This window comes from Struthio camelus, chromosome 7 (assembly GCF_040807025.1).
Source record: "Struthio camelus isolate bStrCam1 chromosome 7, bStrCam1.hap1, whole genome shotgun sequence".
Classification (NCBI taxonomy): Eukaryota; Metazoa; Chordata; class Aves; order Struthioniformes; family Struthionidae; genus Struthio; species Struthio camelus.
In genome coordinates, this window is record NC_090948.1 from 18,570,386 (window position 1) to 18,591,983 (window position 21,598).

The 21,598-nt window shown below is 40.1% G+C and overlaps 1 long non-coding RNA gene across 1 annotated transcript; it reads right to left on the reverse strand.

Moving 5' to 3' along the window:
* Nucleotides 1–3,034: 3,034 nt before the first annotated feature.
* LOC138067892 (uncharacterized) lies at nt 3,035–21,215 on the reverse strand. The gene is made up of 6 exons (XR_011142325.1): nt 20,650–21,215; nt 19,227–19,267; nt 16,896–17,067; nt 7,930–8,010; nt 5,149–5,259; nt 3,035–3,234 (listed from the first exon to the last, which is right to left on the reverse strand). It is a non-coding gene; the product is annotated as an uncharacterized lncRNA (long non-coding RNA).
* Nucleotides 21,216–21,598: the final 383 nt, after the last annotated feature.

Genomic DNA, 21,598 nt, shown 5'->3' on the forward strand with positions numbered 1-21,598 from the left:
AAGGTGTGTCTTTGCCTTAAGTCTGAATATCAGATTTTATTATAGTGTTTCAGACTGTGACCCATTAATTTCACTTGCAATAAAGCATATATATACACACCTTTATAGTTGTGAACCTAAGCACCACAGTCGCTGGGCCTAGTTTTAAGTCCCAATCTACTTTTGCATATTGGACAAAAAAAATGGACATGAAATTACAGTAATTCACCCTAAATGCTCTCCTTTTTTGAAAAGGAAAACTGGCACCCACAATATAATCTAACATCAGGCAAACATTTGCGTTACAGGATACTAAACATACTGGATTACATTTATCCCTGAGCAAGTACAAAGAGTGTATTTGTAAACTGGTGAATTTTCACTACCAGCATTAATGCTCGTAGAAGGTGAAAAGCAGTGAAAATTCAGGATCACAGAAACACACTTACCACTGACACAGCACTGCTCACACCAGTGGATTTTTATGAGTGTGGTTCAGGTCTCAAACAGATGGCCCTCAGCCCTAGGGATGCCACACATTTAAATATAATGGCAGTTTCACCAGTGTCTCATACAGCAACAAGAAATGTTACTGACCTCCCACATTATGGGGCACCAGTAGCCGTTGAGATCCCTGAGACAAGCCACTGCATCTCTGCAGGTTGACCAGTACCAATATTTACCATTTCCTTTACCCTCTTCAGGACAGAGAGCGCTATTTTTCCTTTACTCTGGAGCAGTCTGGATTGCATTTTTCAATTTGCCAGCTAAATTCTCTAGAAATCAGTCTTGCTTCCTTCTCCGAGTTTGATGGACAGGAAGAGCAGAAAAGGAAGGTGCTCAGAAAATACACTATATCAGCGACTGAGATATCAAGTATTTGAGACTGGCAACATTCAGGTAAGTTCTAAACATATAACTAACTTCTCAGAACAGAAACCAAGGAACAGGTGAGTTAAGTATGCCGATTCGGTACCATCTTGTAACATTTCTGCAGAGGAAGAAGAAAAAAGGGTCTGAGGATGGTGATGCGCAATATAAGGCAGCCTGATAAACACTGCTTTCAGTTTCAGAGGAAGCAAGGATCCCTTTGGAGGGTTAAAAGAGTAGCTACAACACAACCTGCTGGCAGAAATTTCATCACATTCCTTGTCCAAGAATTAAGGCCAGCCTAATTAGAACAAGAATAAATTATGGAAGACTTCATCCTGCGCAGTAATGCAACATGAAGGGACTTCTTCACAGGTTTTCTTAGCTCAGAAGGGGAAATCAACTTTTCAGATACTTTTGTACTTGTACTCTGAATTAAAAATATATTTTATATATATAATTTGTACAGGAAAATTAAGTGTAAAAAGGAGATAGGGCAAAAAACATGCATTAAGAATTCTCTAATCCCTCTCAAGAGGTCTGTGTATCCAGAGCAGAGCAGCAGAAGTACTAAAGATGGAAGATCAATATAAAATAAGCAGTTCTTGTGAGCAGTGATTTTGGCAGTTTAGAGCTGAGAAACCCCAGCAGGAAAATTAACCACCATGCAGTGTTTTGTAGCAAGAAAATTAAAAAAAAAAAGTCTGGACATCTTGCCTGAAAGATTACAAAATCATAACCATAAATATAAAAAAAATAAAATTCAAAGCAATCAAAAGTGACTACATGTTGTTCTTTTGCAGCAGCAATGGGAAATCATGTTTTTGTGAACATATAGCTGATTTAGAACATATTCCTGCAGAAGCTTATAGGAGTGTTCTTGACTCACACAAGTAAAAGCTCACATGAATTGTGCGTTCAGCAACAGACAGCAAATTCAGTGCACGATGATGAACATCTCAGCCCTCTAGAGTAGTAAGCAAGGTATTTAGGCAACCCTGACATCCATTCTATTCTGATACGTGTGCAATGATGCCATTACACCACCTCTATGAAGCTTCTGGGTTAGAGACCTGCATTGCATTCAGCTAAATGAGAGTACTTGCTCCTTTGTTTAAAGATAGTTGAAACAATGGAAAACCCAGAGGAGGTCACAGGGCAAACCTGGACAGTTATGCTGTCTGTGGGGTTTTCCTGGAGTCTGACAAATGTGGGAGAGGTGAAAGACTGGTTTATATAGCAGGACCTCATTGGATGAGAAATAAAAACAGGAGCTACACCCAAGAAGTACGTCAACAGAATAGCAAAGCCATTACAAGAGGCGCTGCCTGCAATTTCTCTGCTGCTTTCTTTTCACATTATCTTCAAAAAGACAGAGAAAGAGCATGTGGGCAAAGCATCAGCTCAAAACAGGCTTGTAATTGTTGCCATGAAAGTGCTTCCTGCTGTTTGGTGACTTTGTATCTACAGGATGCAAGAACCAGACTGCACCAAAAGAAAAAGAAAAAAAACAGCCTAGTAGCCTTCATCACCACTGTCTTCTCTTAAGAGAGGCAACCTGCAACACCCTGACTACAAGTTAACTGTTAGAACAGGAAAAGGTAGTGTAGGGAAAGGATGATGCTGTTTTCAAGCAAGAAAATCTTGAGCTGTTACTATAAATGAGTGTGGGGGTGTGGGAGGGAAAATAGAGATGCTTGCAAAAATAAAAAGTCCCTTGGGAATTATGATCAGAATAAATAAAAGTGAGACTCAAATAATTCACAGAAGGAATCAACCAATTTTTGGAGGTTTCCTGGAAAATAAGTCTCATAACCTGATGGCATGTTTTGCTGTAGAGCAACTGCAAACCACCCAGCCATGCAGAAAGGCTGAGCTGCATCACTCCCTATTTGAAACGGCAAGACAGACTCACAAGGTGGCCAGTAATAAGCCTATACTATGTGGAAGAATTTCTGCAAAACAAGGAAAACCAAAAAAGTTCTGTCCAGTTGAAACTTGCTAGCTGTTCTGAACTAGCTAGATGTGAAGTTACACTAACCAGACATTTCAGGAGTTTGGCATTTCTTTATCCCATGTGTACAGCACAGATACCTAGGGGGTCAAGGGCAGACTGTCCCATGAGGCAAAAGCCCATTACCTTTAAAGGAAAACTCTTTTCTTTAGATTCCCTTGCAAGGTTTATTTCATGCAATTCAATACTACATTCCAGATGAACAGCTTTGGAGACATACAAAAAAGGAGAGATTCTTTTGTGAAACCTCCTGTTCTTTGTTAGTGCTGCAAAACATGTTGCCAGAAGAGCGTTCCCCAGATCCTGTCAAAGGCAGCTGTCCGTCTGAGCGAGCCAAGGTAGGAGTGGCAAAGAGGAGACTCTCCCCTTACCTGCAGGGGACACACAAAAGCTTTTACTCTCTACCGATTCAGATACCAGCAGAGATACATAAGATAAACTGGCAGCAGACCAATCATAGATGGACATTGGGCTTGGATTTGCAGATGAACAGAAACCATTACAACACTTAAAGAAGATTTTGCCACAGAAGTGCACCTTTCATTGTAACCATGAACTGGAAGCAGCCCTTAGTGAAGATAAAAGCCAATCAGAAGAAAACAGATATGGAAACATTAATCTGCTGTGAAGAGCAATAAAAATGAGCTCTCTGCAAAACAAGCTACAAATGGAGCTTTCAATGTGCTTTAATACATATTTGCACAAGATTTTCAGAAGTGCAAGAACACTTTGCACTTGTCATCCCAGGATCTTAGTACTTCCTTATATATACTGATTTCACTATCAGAAAAAAAAAAAAAGCCTCAACTGCTCTTTAATCACCTATGCACCTTCTACATGTTTTCCTTAAGCATCCTATGGCCTTCTCATTCCTGTTTACTGATACATGGGAAATTGCACTAAATAATCTCTGTTGAGACTGGCTTACTGTTGCAAGACCACTGCTGTCCTACAGTTCTAAAGCAAACTTATTTCTTCCATTCTCCCTGTGTCTTTATTTCAGTGAAACATTTCTAATTTTGTAGTCAGTTACAAAAACCACAGAGATATAAATGCAATATTTTCATTCTTAGTGGGTTGTTACTTCCAGGTTAAAGACGCCTTTTGTTCTTGGAGGATTGTGGGAATCCCTCCTGTCATCAAATAATCACTCAGCTGGACTCTCAATCTCCAGCTTCTGCCTTGAAGAAAAGCAAGTGTTTCATGACCATGACAAGTCCTGCAAAGAGCTCCAACAGGCAGAAAATGCAAAGGAGACAAAACTGCATTGTTATTGTCTAAGACCTATAGGGAGACAAAATGGCTGTTCAGCCAGGGTGGTTGTAGAGTGAATGATTAAACCACTAGTTTAGTTTTCAGGAACACTGAATAGCGCTGGTAGCACTCCAGAAAATAAGGCCACTGGTACCTGTAAACTGCTTGCTCGCTTCTCTGCTCAAAAAGGACTGCCACTGTGAATACGTACTGCCAGTTTGGACATAACTCTCTCTCTCAGGGCTCAGTCTATTGCTCAAGCAGAAAAGTCAAGGCAGGGCAACTGGTGGTGACAATAACCTCCTCCTGCAACCCAAGCCATCCCCCTACTCCTTGTAACTATCTCCTCTCCCCCTTTTTGCTCTTTTCCACTAAAGAAGGGCTGAGAAGTGTCTGATTAAGCCCCAGGGAGACACAGCCTATTCCCCTAAAAGACCCCCAACACAGAGTTTTCATAGTGATGTGAGCCAAGATGGCAAAAGCACATTAGCTTCACTACCAGGAGAGAGCCACAGACACTGGAGCACTTGCTGGTCTTTGCTATTCACACAACAAAACCGAGGGCTGGGGAGCCTCCTAAATTTAATATGGGTCTCGCATGCTTTGCAGCTGGTTTGTTTCTACTCATCCATTTTGTCACCACCAAGTGGTAATCAGTTCCCTGCAGGCAGCTGCCCTCTTGCTGCAGTAGGCTGTTGCTCCATACATTTAGTCATCCAATAAGGAAATGGGAATAAAAGCATGCCAGAAAGTGACATTCTCTCATGTCTTTCCATTCTCCTCCTCAGGCATAGCCAAAGCACGTAGAACAGGGCTGACCAGAGAGCCCACGCCCGTGCAACTATACTAGGCTCAAGGTTTAACCATCCTCAGACGACCAGTAGCCTGAAAGCCTGTCTAAGTAGACATGGTGGAAAATAAGCATTATTACTTTCATTGCAGTGGTGGTAAACAGAACTTCAGAGAGATTAAATGACCTGAGCATGGTCAGATAAGTGATATTTTGCAAAGCCAACAAATCATCAACTTACCAGTCCAACCAGTCCTGAGTAGCATGGCCATGTCGGTCTGCATGAACTGCAAAAGATTTCTTCACTCTTCCAGAGTATCCCCTCTTTCTTTTACAATCTGCTGCAGAGAAGCTGTGGTGAAAAGATTAACATGAGGGCTCACAGAGACATATGTCAGTATAAACTTGAAGAATAAATGTATATAACCCACACCTTACGTGTGTAGAGAAAACAAATTTCAACTCTCCAAATATCAGTAACTATAACACTAAGTCATCCCAGGTAGCATGCAGCTATGTCAACAATCAGGACAGAACAACATAATCAAAAAATTTGCATTGCATGGTCATCCAGCCATGACCAGGAGCTCTGAGCTGACAAGGAAGGACTCTGTATATTGCTTATTTCATTCGACTTAATCTTTTAACTGGCTACACAGTGTTTTCCTATGGATGTTTTATATGTATCCCCACTTTGCATACCTAAAGCTTTTCTTCCCCATTATGGATGTTTAGGATCAAAAAAGCTGAAAATGTAGCCAGAGCATTTCACTCAGAGTATTTATTAAAAGTAAATAAATCAAGAATTTAATGAAGACACATTTGGCTACAAGTAGGAGGAAACTATGCGGAGCATTGCCTGAAGGAGTGCAGTCGTGCTGAAGAGCAAGTTCAGACTAGCTTGGAGATATGAAATCAAGGAGATTGTATTGACCTTGATTTATGCCGAACAAGCAGCCAGTCAGTGATCTCTCATTTTTAGTGAAAATGCTAAGTTTTCTACCCTAACTGATCATAGTGGAAATTCCACAGAGCAACTGTTTAGCACAGACACAGAAACAAAAATTACACAGGAACGTCCAAACACTGTGTAACCCACAATTTTACAAGGGCTCACCCTGCTCTGGCTGGGGTAGAAGAGGTCAGACTGGAGAAGGACAGTGTTTCAGAGCAGTTTGAACTGCAGCAGCAAAATGATAAACAGCAATAACCCTGAGGCAGGAGTTCAATGGCCTGCCTATGCTTTCCTCTCAGAGCAGGGGAGAGGGGAACAGGGCACCAGTGCAGGAGATGTGGAAAAGCACAGTGGGGAGGGATTTCTGACTGCCCTGCACGTAGCCCTTTGGCTGCAGCTCAGCAGAGGTTGCAGGCAGCATACTGCTAGTGTATTTCTAGTCAAAATTTCACTTCCTGCAATTCCTCTCCCTTCACCATGTCACTATTATTGATCTGGTAAACCCTGGAGTCCTCTCTGTCTTCCGCCAGAGGAAGGAGTGCACTGAGCTCCCATTCCCAGCCTACTAGCAGGCTTCATCTCTGATCCTGGTGGTCCCTCTAGAGGTAAAACAGTAATTCAGTTTCCAAACCTACTTATTCCTAGACATCCCTGCCAAAATTGGCAAACTAAAATAGGAGGATAAGTTCTGAAGCAACAGCATGCATCCATTTGGGTTGAGATTCATCTACTGCAAATTATCAGGGTGTAATATGCATTGATTTGTACCAACTTAACATACTTATTAACTGAGGACAGACTCTAGTGCTGAACTTAGTGCTGACCCTTGTTCCCAGCTCCTTAAACCCCTAGTCTGAAGAACTTGCAATATGTTACGAATGCTTATGTTTGGTAAGTCACTTTCTCATTTTCCCCTACATTTCTCTCTCCCTCCCTCCCCCACTATTCATTTTCAGACATTGAAAAGAAAACTAAAAACATTTTTAAAAATACTGCTATCTGAATAAGCAAAACTTGACAATATCAATGTTTGTGTTTTTTCATATCATCCAACTTAAATTTCACTATTCTCGAAGATATCCATCTCTGTTAGTAATGAAAAATACATATATATTTTAGAAGCATTGAAACTTCTGCTTTTTTCTCACAGCGATTACATATGGATCAAAACAAGATCCTCAGAGAGGCGATGGCAACAAAAGCTCTTTGTCCGATTGCTCTTCTGATTGGCAGCATTTCACGGTATGCATACCCAATTTCACACACACATACACACATGAATACACATGCCTTCTGCTCCGCAGACTCCCATAGCCAAAGGAGCTCTCCGCCTCATGTCAGCTACTGCTAAAGGATGAACAGTGAACTTTCCATGGAGCAGGGTATCCACTGGAGTTGCAAAGTATTTTATCATTGCATTTCTGGGGAACTCAGATCCTTGATGAAGAGTACTGAGAAAAACATACACATGCAAACCTGGAAGCCAGAACTGACACAGGCCTGGCAGCAGTATCTCACACTGAGCTTCCCAATCTTATGGCAGTCTATCTAGCAGTGCATCTACTTAGCCACAGGCTCCATCTTTCCAACCCTGAGTCCTCGGCATTAGCACTAGTTTCTCACCATGGCCCTTCGTGAGGTCCTAATCAATCTGGGCATCACAGCAGGCTTTCTAGGATAAGTGTTCCGGAGCCAACAGAGGTTTACAGGGACAACAGCCTTCTCAAGCCATGATTCATTACTTGCAAAATCAGATATTTGCACACACAGCTGAAGCGTTAAGAAAAGCCCCCTTATCTAGCCCACCACCTTTCCCAGATTTAGCATGGTGGCTCCCTTTGCTCTGCCTGGTTAGAACAGCCGCTTCCACCAGAAGCGGAAGTGTCTCTTTCCAGGGCTTGCTTCAGGTCTTAGTTGCACTGTTTCCCTTTCAGGGGTGACCCATACCCTCTGATCTGGTAAAGCACTCACTCAGCTCCAAAGAAGTCTGCCTGACCAGCAACCATTAAAACCTTTAATGAGACCAAAACATTAGCCTCTAGAGCTTCCCATGGCACCTCCGCTTACATGCTGGCAGTTTTTGCTCAGTGATTCCTGCTAGACTAGACATGATGCAGTGATCCTCATCCATCCGGTCCATTCAATTATCTGGGGAGAGGCCAAAATACAGAGACCAAGAGTCAGCCAATACAGTGGGTATCTGAGTCACATATCACTAAAAAAAAGTAAAGAAATTCCCTCCATTCTCACCAAGTTGAAATTTCTAAATGCTAACCCTGATGCCAGTTGTCCCTAGTCTCGGGCAGTTGCCTCAACTTTGTCTTGGTTTAATTTATCCAGAGACTGAAGACAATCATGTGTCAATAAGGAAAATAGATATCTTGAAAATTCTTAGAGATGAAAATTGCTCTAGGTACACTGGCTGGTATTAGATATTAGAATAATAGCCATGAATGTGTAGTCTTGTCTTCCTTCAATTTGCCGTGAAAATCACAGATAAACAAAACTTCAAAAATAATCTTGACAACTTGCAAAATGTATCTTTGGTAAAGTATTCCTGGCTTCCGGGGTTTAAAAGATACCCAAAAAATACAACTTCAAAACAGGCAAGACTATCAAGATGATAGATAACTAATACATCTGCTAAACACATTCATAAAAAACAGAAAGTTCTCCAGTGCTCTTTTGCTCAAAAGATTAACCACAATGGCACACTCGAAACTTCCACAAATGTCAGTGAGGTTCTGTAGCTAGAATGACCGTAAGATTCTAGAATTTACCAACTTACTCATTTATGAAAATGACCCCAAATCTAAGGCTTTCCATATAATCTGAGTTGAAATCTGAAATCACTTTCAACACAGAAATGTGCTTAGATACTTTTTTTTTTTTAAATAGAGTTTAGTTTCTTTTTTTCAATTTTTTTTTTTTAAAACCATATTGTAACTGTTTCAAGTGAGGTACTTCAAAATACTTTGCACTTAGAGCAAAACTTACAAGCTCCTTCACTGCAACCATCTTCTGTTTCATATTGGGACAAGCAGTTTCAAATCTTACTGTACTTTACATCATCAAGAGCCTGTATAGATAGTCATTGCAAGTGATTATTGGTCATAACTTCCCATTCAGCAGCTCTAAGCTGATCTTTGGAATTTACATCCCTAATAAATGTGGATAAATTTTGTCTTCAAATAGTGTGTATATGGTAGTTAACATCAAGTTGCTGTTAAGTAAACATACCTGCTTTTGCTACTTTTACCAGTCTTTGTACAAATTTACTCCGAGACTGTGAGACTTCAGTTTCTGCATATAACACCTTCATTTATTTAAACTATTACATGCACATAGACAATGCACACATTCATCTATATTTTGGTAACAATATTCAATGTCTTCATTTAAAATATGTGAAAATGGCTGAATTTGAGATAGAATAGAATCCTGGCTGGAAGGGGCTCTATTAGTATGAATCAGCCTTTAGGAACAGATCAAGAGAGCTAGGAAGGTGGTTTAGGTTGGGGGAGTTTGTTTTTAAACAGCTGTTTCCCTCTTCTGGATGAAGAGCCAGGATGTTCTATCAATACTATTGGAAGAGTAACCTCACTCGATATAACTGTAGAATCAGGAGACAAGTGACATCGCTAGATTTGACAGCTCTATAAACATAAATACTTCTCTTCTCAGGAAAACGGCGATCACAAGTACAGCAAATCTCAGCTCAGTGCCTCTATTATTCTTGGGAACAGTTCCACGAGTAGAAATCATGACAGCTCTCACAGCAGGCCAAATCTCCGCTCGTCTTAAATAGTAGTCCTCAAAGCAGCCAGGAGCATGATGTTCTCCCAAATCCATTTGCTTCATATTGCAAACAGCTAGTATGGGGGTAATTGGAAGCACATTAAGAATATAAAACCCACTGAAGCTGTGCTAAGCCATAAGCCACAGTGGGGCAGGAGGTATCTTTCAGGCTTCCAAAGATAGCTCCTATGCCTACTTCAGGTTGGGCTTGCAGGTTCAGTGAACATTCAGGCAACGAACGTAGTCTCCATGCCTTCCATATACCACGTTGAAATACCATGTCATACCATGTATGTGTACGTAACCATTCAGTCTTCAGCTTCTGAAGGGATTTATTTTCTTCAGTTATATCATTAATATCCCAGATAAATAGGTTCTGTGAGATAGAGCACTACTCACTTGGACTATAGCTCCACAGCTATAGCTCCCACAGCTGGGAACAGGAATGGCGCCAGAACTGTTTCTGGTGCATGACACTCTGGAAGTAATAAGTTATTCAGCAACAGATTCTGACAATTTAGGAATGACAATTTTTCAGTATCAAACTCCAACTGACTTCAGTGGGAACAGAAGTGAGCTGTTACAGTAACTAGCATCAAATTTAAAAATCTGAATTATTGGGAGCCCTCAATTAAACCTTGATGATGATGTGCTTATGACAGGTTTAAACTATGCTAATGTAGCCTTTGAATTTTGTTTTTATTAATTCCACTGAGCCACCTGGCTGCTTCCCAGCTGGTTGGAAGCAGGTCTCAGTTCGGCAATGCTTTCAGGGCGGGCTCTGACAGAAATGAGTCATTACCACGGAATCTTACTCCTGAGAACTCCTTCTAAATGACTCAGAAAATAACCCACATGTTACACAGCATTTTCCAGTCTGACATTTTCTCTCCGTATCAGGCCCTTGGTTAAGTAATTTAGGTGTTCACTACAAAATCCCGATGCAGAATTCTGACATTTAGCCCCTCCATTGCAGAAAGCGGCTAAAAATAGAAAAGTAGGACAAACACTGTGTTCTTTTGCAATGCCCTTCAGCTCATTTAGCTGCCCCGATGGCACAGTTAACTAAAACAGTGGATATTCCATAACACCCTGAAATTAATCTCAATGCACTTAAATGTATTTACAAGTAATCCAAATTTGAAAGTAGCTGAAAAAAGAGACATGCACTGCACATAATTTTCCCTACCTCTACCATCCACAGACTACTTCAGATTCTGGAGAGTTCTCTGGCTTTCCTGTGTTGCTGGCTTGCTCCCTCATTTTCTCTGGCTAAAGCATGTTTTAAGAAGTGAAATACACATTACTGTTATTAAATTTTACATCACAACTGAAGTTACCTGAGGAGAAACACAAGATCCCAGCCAAAGGGGATGGGGACAGTGAAATAATGTTTCTCCTACCACAAGGGGGATGTTCCAGCTACTCCAGAGCACTGTCAATTCTCTTGGTGTTCTGCAACCTCAGACTATTCCCCTGCTTGCCCTCCTCTAAGTGCAGGCTGTTAATCAGCCAAAAACGAATATTTTGGCTTTGGGATGTACTGATGAACCACTAGAGAAAGGCCCTCAAATAATATTCTGTATGAGCTAATCTGAAGTCAGAAGCAAAACACAGTGGATTCTTTTATTACTTTTCCTGTGTTTTTTTCTCTGAATTCAGTCAATCTGTATTACAGTTCAACACAGTCCAGTAAGGATGTCATTATATCTTTTTCTAGATAATTTCTGCTTGCTGTCTTTTCCATTGAGGGTAAAAAAAAATAAAAATAAAAAAATAAAAGCCTTCATTGTCTTTTTGTTTCCAGTAACTGCATTAATAGTTGCTCGATCTTATGTACTCTTTAAGAAAAAGCCTGCCACCTCATCTTATATTATTCATTTGATTTCAATGGAAGCATTTGGATGAGTTAGATCTGCAGGATTATTTGCATCCAGTGATCGCATTGCATAACTGTCACTCAGTTACTTGGAGCACAGATAACTTCTTTATAGAACAAGGAAATGAAACTCAAGCACAGAGGATGCAAATGCTCTTAAACCCATATGTAAACAGCATTCATATTTAAGATCAGGCTTCCGCAGTCTCTAATACCAGATCTATATGCTGCTGGATCAACCAGGAATATAAATTTAACCTATATCAGGTAATATACAGAACACATTTTGATGTATTAAAATAGTAAGAGCATATACTACAGAACTTAAAGCTGGCATAACATTTCTAAGTCAGCGTGTGCTGGCTGGCAGAGAACAGGTGATTCATGTTCTTGTATAAAGTAATTGTAGCACTAACAGACAATTCTTGATATAACCACTATAAGCATAACCCAATGAAATGTTTTAAACAAAGCTGAACTAGCACAGAAACGTTACGCCAGATGAAAGCTCTGGGTCATGCAGCAATGCACTTTTAAACCACTTGTAGGAGTCTCAGAGTTGAACTTAACACACCATTAAACCACAACCTAAATTAGTTCCAGCATCAGTGGCTCTGTACATATAGCTTTATATCTCTGATTTTCATAGTGAAATTAATAATTTAAATCTAACTTAAGAAGCTCTTTTTTTATTTCACTTCTAGATCACCATCATGGAAATTCTTATCTGAAATATTTAACATAGTGGTCATGCAGTAAAATCTAGCTGTATCCAGCCCCTGTGATCTATAATATATGCTGAGCTATACATAATATGCTGATCTAGCACTGAACATCTGAAATTGCCTGAATACCCAGCTTTTCTTGGAAGTCTCTTCCATGGCAACCCCATCCAAGCCTATCAGCGTTTATAGGCATCAGCATGACTTTGATCATTGCTCCGATCAGTCTGTGAGGACTTACCGATTCTTCATGGGTCTCATTCATCACGTGCTTCTGCTCTTTGCAAGCTCCATTCCACCACATGCCTCCCTCCCTGATCAATCACCTGCCACCTCCTATCCACCCCAGCGCTACTGAGCAGCGTTCCCATTCACCTTCTGCAGTCCAGAATTCTTGCTCCACCACAGCACCATGTGTACTCACAAAAAGCCAGTCTTCAGCATGTAAACATGCTGACCCATGCAACGGGACAACTTCAAAGGGAACCATTTACGTTCCTAAAACTTTTTAAAAGGGGATCTGAACTCTACTCAATCCAATTCTGCTGGTTATTTACAAAAGTCCAATTAGAAAACAAAAATAACACCACTTGACTTTTATAGCTAAGTGACACAGCAAATTGCAAAGAAACTGCAGACCAGAAATGATAAACTGGAGAGAACTTTACAAACAGTTTCAAGTAAAGAATAATTCCGAAAAATGCAACAAACGTTGGCAAAACAAACACAGCAATATCAATCAAATTATTTCTCACAAGCAACGCCTACTCTGTGACTACAGTCACATACTAAGCAAAGCAGTGGCTCAAGTACAAAGACTGACTTTTGCCATCTGTTTTGAAATTGTTGGACCGCTTCAAGAAAAAACATAAGCTGGCATTCTTGAGACTAAGGCTATTAGTGAGAGGAGAAACATGAGGTGCTAGTTGGTTTTCTCGCCAAAGATAATCTTGAACAAGTTTAAACTATTATTGCAATATTTTGAGTGTTTCACAGATACTGTTTATTTACTATATTGATATCTCTGATTTCAGGCTGAGATTTATATGATTTTTTCCTACGCAGTGTTTTTCCACTCATAATGCTAAGAGACTGAGTCCATTTTGCCAATAGCGCAGAAGAGAGGTTCTTACAAAGTGTCCTCAAAGTAACTATGAATGGGACAGGAAAAGAAGTATATGAGTTTATTAAAGATCGTGCACATAGTCACAGCAATGCCAAGCAAACCCACTAAATATAGCCCAGTTATAAATGCACACTAACTCCTGACAGCACTTTTCTTCCGAGTCTGAGGTTTGTTAGGGTGCAGACTGAACAACGCCTCACTAATTCCTCTCGTCTTTTACACAGGGTGCTGGAGACTGTCCTTTCCTTCTCAGTGCAGCACCTGTCTTAAATATCGCTTATGTCCTTATAGCATTAGAGAAGTGGTTAGTGTTGTTTCATTTAGACAAAAAAAATTACTTACACTAATCCCTTCCTCCTATGAGGGGTTAATCACCTGTTCAGGGCAGGACCTTTCTCTTTAAAATTCTCTTGCTTTGAGTAGGGCTAGATATGTGCTCTTCAAACAGTAAATGGAAACCCTAACACAAAATGGGGTCACTGTTTCAGACAGGAGTACCCTGATCATGTGCTGTAAAACCAAACAGCTTGGGTTCACTTTACCCTCCCATCTGGATCTCCTCGCAACCTGATTGTTCATTTAACGTGCTTTTTACACCAATCATCACAGCGCTTTTACCAATATCCAAATAGATGCATATTTTTGCATTTTAATAATGCAGTGGGTATAATGAGTCACAGTGCAGTGAGTGAAAATACAGAGTACTGACTCATGTCTACTAAAAACCTGTCTAAACGGGATGCTTTGTGACTAGGTAATTATGCACTGAATAGTGTTTAAGAAGGTATTACGAAGCAGTGATGAAGGGTCTGTTTGTCCACAAAGCTTGAGAAAAGTACATCAACACACTGACCAAATATAGTGTAGTTAATCAGCTCCTTCAATGCATGATCATGTACCTGGCAGTAAAATGTGTCCCAAACATGAACATCTCAAATTCTTTCAGCTTAAACTATGAGGTTCCTTGCCCGGGCTGGCTCCTATCTTTGCAGCCTGAATATTACCAAAAAAAAAAAATTGTTTTCCTGGCACTTCAGTTTGATAGGAAAAGGAACAGACCACTTTGTCTGCCTTTAAATTCTCTGGGTATATCAAAAAATCAAAGCATATTTGACAGGAATAACAACATATCCCTAACTGCTCTCACCCTCTATCCCTGACCTAACTGTACGACCAGTAACCTTTCCTAAGTTCCAGTCAAATGAACCAGCTGAAGCCTTCTAAGCAGGAAGTACATGTGCTTTAGATGCAAAACGCCTCAGGTCACCTTTGTTACTGACAAAGTTATTTCCTAAACCGAGAGCGTGACTTAGAAAAAGAACCACCCCTCAGTACAAATTATATCCATCATCACTCTTCCATTTATATGAGCATTCACTTCATCCAACACATTATCAAAAACATACATATTTATCCTAATGCCAAATAAAACATTCATGGACACACATTTTTATAACAGCTTCCCAGAGGATAGGAAAATAAAGCCAAACTGTTTATCAAAACGCTTCATGAAAAGCATGCATCATCCAGGCCAGAGAATTCGCAGATGCCTTCTCTCTTAATAGCCATATTATTTACTAAAGTCAACAGTTCCAAAGGAGATTTACCACCTCGTTCAAACATAATAATCAAATTTTAGTAGCTATTCCAGGAATCTAAACCCCCAGACAACTTTGAAAATCTTACCCACAGAGCACCTTTAACATTCAATATAGGCATTTACAAATACAACTCTGGAACACTTTCAGTGGGAGTCAGCCCTCACTCACGCTTCTGAAACGGTATGATTCTTTTAACCTACATGCTACATTTCATCTACTACCATACTGCAAAAGAGCTTTGTGAGCAGTTACAGTCCTGTCTTTAGAGTGATTCATTCCCTTTAATTAATGCCCTTAAAATATTACTGCTAGGAACGTTATCAAGTGGATCCTTTGCTGGAAAATAAGACCAACAAGCGCAGCAACAAACGCAGAGCTAACTTTCTCAGCTCTAAAAAAACACAGGGATTAAGTTTGGGTTTGTTTTTTGTTTGGGTTTTTTTGGTACGATGCTCAGTTCTACAAAACTGAGACTCCTTTACATAATAATGCCAAAGATCCAGTCCTTGAAATATGCCTTCTAGTGAGTTACTATCTCTGTTTTCAGATGAGAAGCACCAAGGAACTTCAAAATAAAAGATAAAAGTAAGAACCAGTCAAATGAATACAGTGATCAAGTATTTTATTAAATATACTTCTTTCAGTGTTATTTCATCCCAGAATTCAGTTTCTAGCCTGACCTCCACTGATGTAGCTCAAGTGACAGATTCATGTAACTCTGCCAGTCAAGAAAAATCCAAACTTCAAAGATGCATCTTATGACAACATGCACAGAAATAAAATACTCTGTGGTTAATGTACCATTAATACAAAAAACACAGTACCATAAATGGCTCCTTCTATGTTAGGAGGAGGAAAAGGTTACTAGTGTAGAGAGACTGTGGTACTCAAGATCAGAGCATTTGCTGTGCTTGGCAATTACCTACAAGTTCTTCCTTTATATTTTAAAAGCTACATTTTTTTCCCCCCCACAGGCCAAGAACCACCAGCGAAAAATTAAGAGGGGAAAAAAAAGCAGCTCAAACACATAAATACATGCATCAATTCCTAAGATACAGATCGAACCTCCCAGTAACTACAAAGAGAAGCTAGCTCACCCACCATGTCTGAAATTGTGTTAAAACTATAATCTGTGAGTTACAGGTCCATAAATTCTATTAGGACTTCAGTAGCACCCTCTTTAGAAGATTCCACAAAAATTTTATAAGCATTTTTGTCCAGATTTCTCAGGTTGCATTCCACCCTGTTTTGGATGTAGTTCATAGTTATGTAGATCATAATTTTTCTTGGGAAATTCCAAGAATAATAGTGCTTCTTGTTATCTGGTGCCTTTTCAAAGCACAGACAACAGCTCTTACAGTCAAGCTCACTTCCCCTTGAGTCAGATGTATTGCGTAGGTGATTCACAGCCATTCACAGAACAAGGATATGTATTTCAAATGGTTCCTCTTTAGCCCATCACTTTCTCATAACATTTAGTTCTGTTTTCTCTTCTCTCAGTTTTCATATACTACGCACAAATGGAAAACCTCACACTTCCAGTTTCTCACCAAAGAAAGCCTAGCTACTACCACTAAAAGTAATCATTAATATCCTCTCTCTAGTCTAAGGTTCTACTGAACTTGTTTCAAGTCAGTCCTGACTTACACACGCAGGGCTAAGGTAGGACTACTTACAGCGCTGTACACAGCTGTGACCACCAGAAGTAGATAAATTTTGCATCAGTTCAAAACACACCACTGGTTATTACTTTTTCATTAAGTATTACTTTTAGAACAGTGCAGAAGATGTGCAAAGTTTTATTAACCTATTTTCATTTCAGTGAAATTATTCACATTCACATTTAAACCCCTAAACTCCAGTCTTGCAAACTCTAGGCTCCACAAGAAATCAGTGAGTCTACTTACCATAGTAAATTTTGGAGACTCCAATAATGTTCTCATTGATTCTTCTAGTCAAGGGTTAAGGCACAAGCAGAGACATATGCTTCCTGGAGATAACAGTGTGGCTTTATAGAAGAGTTCTGGCTTTTTCAATAGGATGATTTTCCAGTAATATTTGGAAAAGAACAGAAGTCATCTCACAAAAAAAAAATCTTTGAGTTAACCACATCACCACCTTACTAAGGAGGGCTTTGAATCAGGATCAAAGAGGAAGAGATGACAAAAGCAGCAACCTGAACTGTAAAAATCTAGTGGTGAAGAGGTTTAATAACATACAAAGATATAACAATATGGTCGTGGCTGAATTGACTGAATACTCTGGGCATCTGTACCCTAACACATGAAGAACAGGAAATAAACAAGAGCAACTGGAAGTCTGAATTATGATCTACTTAGCGTTAACAGACTCACAAGGGGTAATCAATATAATTATTGTTAAGAGTAAAGTTCATTCAGGGAGGAAAAAGAAAGGGTGAAGTTTTTTTGTTGTTTTGTTTGTTTGTTTTCTATCAAGGATTCAAAAGATTCCTTGGAGTTCCACAACGGAAGGACACTTCCTTACACTTGCTGAAGTCAAGGTAAGGGATGTTACCATGGCGGGATCTATTAGAGATTGCCACAGCCAGTCAGTGAGGCTTTTTTATGCCATTATCCAAAACACATGTAGCACATGAGTTAGCAGTAATAGGAGATTTTAAGTAGCTAAGTATCTTTTGGGAGAGGGACACTAACTAGAACGCACTAGTCACTTTTGTTAGTACAAACTATGAGGAAAGCAACTAGAAGGAGTGCTCTTCCAGACGGATCCTCATCAATAAGGAAAAACTGGCTGAGAATGTGAAGGAGAAGACAGGTTATTAAATAAGACCAACCATGAAACGCTGGCATTGTTAGTCCACAGGAAAGACAGGACAGAAAACAGCAAAATGCTATCAATAAAATTCAAGAAGTTAGACTATAAATCCAAAGGATTGATAAGCTCTTCACTGTAAAGGAAAAAACATTATAAGAAGATTTCTTCCTCAAAGGGATAATACAGACACAAATGGAAAGTATCCCAATACAGAGGAAAGCTAGGAAACACAGTAAAAGCAAGCTTTTACCTTTTTAGCAAAGTTTGCTAAATCGCGAATTCTTCACTGATTTCAAACATGAGAAGACAACAAGGGGGATGAAAATAGAGCTGAATCACTGGGGAGTATAAAGGAAAGCCTGGCTGGACTCAGCACCTCAGCTCCCCTGGCTTTCTACATGGAAGATCAGAAACACCGCAAAATGCCAGAGCTTCTGAGGGTAAATGAGTACTCTATATAAACACATTAGCAGCAAGAGGAAGACACACTCAGAGAAAGCAAGCAACTGATGGATGATAATAAGTGAGAGTTTTACCACTCTTTTGCATCACCTCTCACTAAAAACGTCAAGTGTAAGTAGCACAAGAATAAGATTTCAGCCTAAAACAGGAAAAGAACAGAAAGGTATTTTCAAATCTGCTTGGCCTGACAAACTTCATCCCAGATTCTCCCAAAACATCTGAAGCACTCTCAGACAGTCGCAGTGATTATCTTCCAGAACTTCTAGGAAACAGGTAAGATAGCAGAAGAATAGAAAGGATTAAATACTTTTTTTGGCAAGGGTGGGGGGTGGGGGGGAAACACACAGGAGCTGGAAAAGGGAAACAGTTACAAATTTGTTAACCTGACTGCAGTCTCTGAGGGACTTCTGGAAGAAATAACAACCCAAACTATTTGTAAGCACATGGAAAACAACGACATGAATAGTCACCTCAGTGGAGCTGTCAACAGTATCTAATATCAAACTAGTTTAAACCCCTGTATGGCAAGGTAACAGACTTCATGGATAGAGAAGAATCATCATAAAACTTGGCAAGGCATGGCTTTTGAAACTGTCTTATGTAACCTTCCCAAAAGCAAGTTCATGGAATGTAGTCTAGATAAAATTACTACCATGCAGGTGCAAAACTATTTGAATAACCGCCTCCCGAGGGTGGTTATGAATTGTTCTTTATCACAGAAGTCTATACAGAGTAAGGTTTTGCAGAATCTGGGTTTGATTCTATTCAACACTCGTTAACCTTCTAGATGGTGGAATAAAGAGTATTCTTTGTTAATCTACAGATGACAAAGCTGAGAAGGACTGCAAGTACAGTACAAAAAAAGATTAGAATGAAAAATGATGTTAAGAAACATAAAAAAGACTGAGAAAAAAAGATGAAATTCAATGCAGGCAACTGCAAAGCCAGTTGTTAGGCCAAACAATTTGTTGGGTAAGTACCTGATAGATACAAGTCACGAGGCAGCAGTTCAGAAATGGATCTGTGGATTAGAAAAAATAATAAGCAAACCATAAGCAAGTAATAAGGCAAAAAATTATTTTGCTCCGTTCAGCACTGGTAGGCTTTTGCTGGAGTATTATATACTAGCTTAAGTCTTACACTTAGGCAAGACATGAACCAACTATAAAGTGTCTAGAAGAGAACAACAATCAGAAGTTTAAAAAACATGACCTGTAAGAAAAGTTTAAACAATCTGTGACGACTGGGCCTAAAGTAGTAATGACTGAAGGGAGACATGACTGCAGTCTTCAACAGTTTTCAGCGTCCATGGTTTATAGAATAGTAAGCGAGCTTAAATTGTCCTGTAGGCTAAACATTAACAACTGTCCAACATAACGATAGTGAAGTACTGGCACAGATTCTTCAAGGAGAGATTGTAGTCTCCCTTTACTGGGCATCTTTAAGAAAGAGATTAGAAAAATGCCTGCCAGGAGCCATCCTGACTTTGGGAGGATGACTTAGAGGATCTTTCCAACCCTTTTGATTGCATGAAATACACATATTAACTGTTCACAAGATCAGTGACTCATTTAAAGTAAGTTGCAATGGGTGTGTAGCAATTTGAAAGACGATGAAGAAAGAGGGCTTTCAAGATTCTAAAATATGTAATTCCACAGCAGAATCATCTTCATAGCGTGGCAAACAATTATGGAATCACTGTTTTCCCAGTTATGATGTATAAATAAAATATCTCAGAGTACATAGCTTTATCAGGAGGATATTTTCTACACGAGTTAGATAAGTGCCTCTGCGAAAAAGCCAGAGGGTATCTACTCTCTTCTTCACTTAACAGTTCAGCAACAAACTAGTCCACCTGGTGTTTAGAAAGCTCTAAGGGGAGATAGCATTGCTAACGATAGTAATTTCTTCCAATATGTAAGAGTGGAAACGCCACTTCCTTGTTTGGGCCACTCGTAGCAGGTTTTCAGCATGTAAGTGTTTATTAGCTCCCTCTTCTTCAAGCAGGCAACACATTTTTGAAGGTCATAAAGATGTTGTCATTGACTATGTCCCCATTAGGGATCTGTCTGCAGGATTTAACTTACCCTTGGAACACAAAATCTGGTATTCCTAGATTTTGAAGAATAAATCGTTTCCTTATTTTAAAACAGTGTATCTGCAAACATCAAAATAAGCTTAAGCGTACTCTTACCTATCAAGCAACGTACAGAAGTGAGACTAAAAGCCACTAGAAATGCAAAATGCTGTTTTTTCAATATCCCATAGATCTCAGATAGCTCATCTAAAAAGCTTAAGTGTTTTCTCAGTTATATATGCATGCACATAAATTATGAACATTTTTTCTTCAGAAATTTATGTAGCATTATATAAAGAAATCTTTCATAAATGGAAACTGCCCACCTTGAAAACAAGGACTTCCACATATCACTACACTTCCTCAATTGAGGAGAGTCACTAAAGTCCACAGGACTATCCAAAGTTAGACATGCACATTCACAGGAACAGGCTTTTACAGTCCCAGCTACAGCGTCATTAAATTGGTTACGTCAAAAAGTTGGTTTCATTTTCTTAGTTAAAAAAAAAAGTCTGAACATGAGTAGAAATGAAAAATTAAACACAGCACCCTCAACCTAAGTTGCATCCGAAGCATTTCTTTTCCATCACTTTGCACCGCTTGTTCTACAAACCTTACGGTCTCATTAAGGTAGTGGTTTGGATATTTGGCTATTTAAAGATGCAAATCACCATGAAGAACCACATATTATTTTGGGGGTTCTCTGTAGGAGAAGGTTATCATCAAGGGGAAGTGTTTTAGAAAAAAAAAATACTTCTTTCTGAAAATAAAATTGAGCAGTAAGCACTGTGCTCCCGTCAGAAGCACAAGTAGCTCCTTTTAACAACAGTCTTTTAAAAGGCAGAGGCCCCCTCGCTCAGCTGCAGGTGTGCAAATTACTTAAAACGAGGACACAGCCTGTTTTAAACCTTCTCCCTGGGATCTGATCAGCAGTGAAGAAGCACTGACCCGCAAAATAAACCTAACGCTTGAGCCTCACGACCTTTTGTGGCCCCAGGAGGGCGTTTCTTTCACCCCTAAGGCTAAAAGGAGACTGTGTCTGAAGAGGTCAACGAGAAACAACCAGCGCTGCACCAGCCCGCACGGTAAAGAGGCCGCGGCCCAGCCCGGCCCGGCTGAGGGGGCGCTCAGCGCCTCGGCCCCTTCAGCCCCCGCCCGGGCGAAGCCCTCCCCCGCCCGGCAGCGGGTGCGCGCGGACCCGCTCCCGGGCGGCGGGCGGAGCCCCCCCGCCCCCGCTCGCCCCGCCTCACGGCGCGGCCTCGGCGCGGAGCGGCC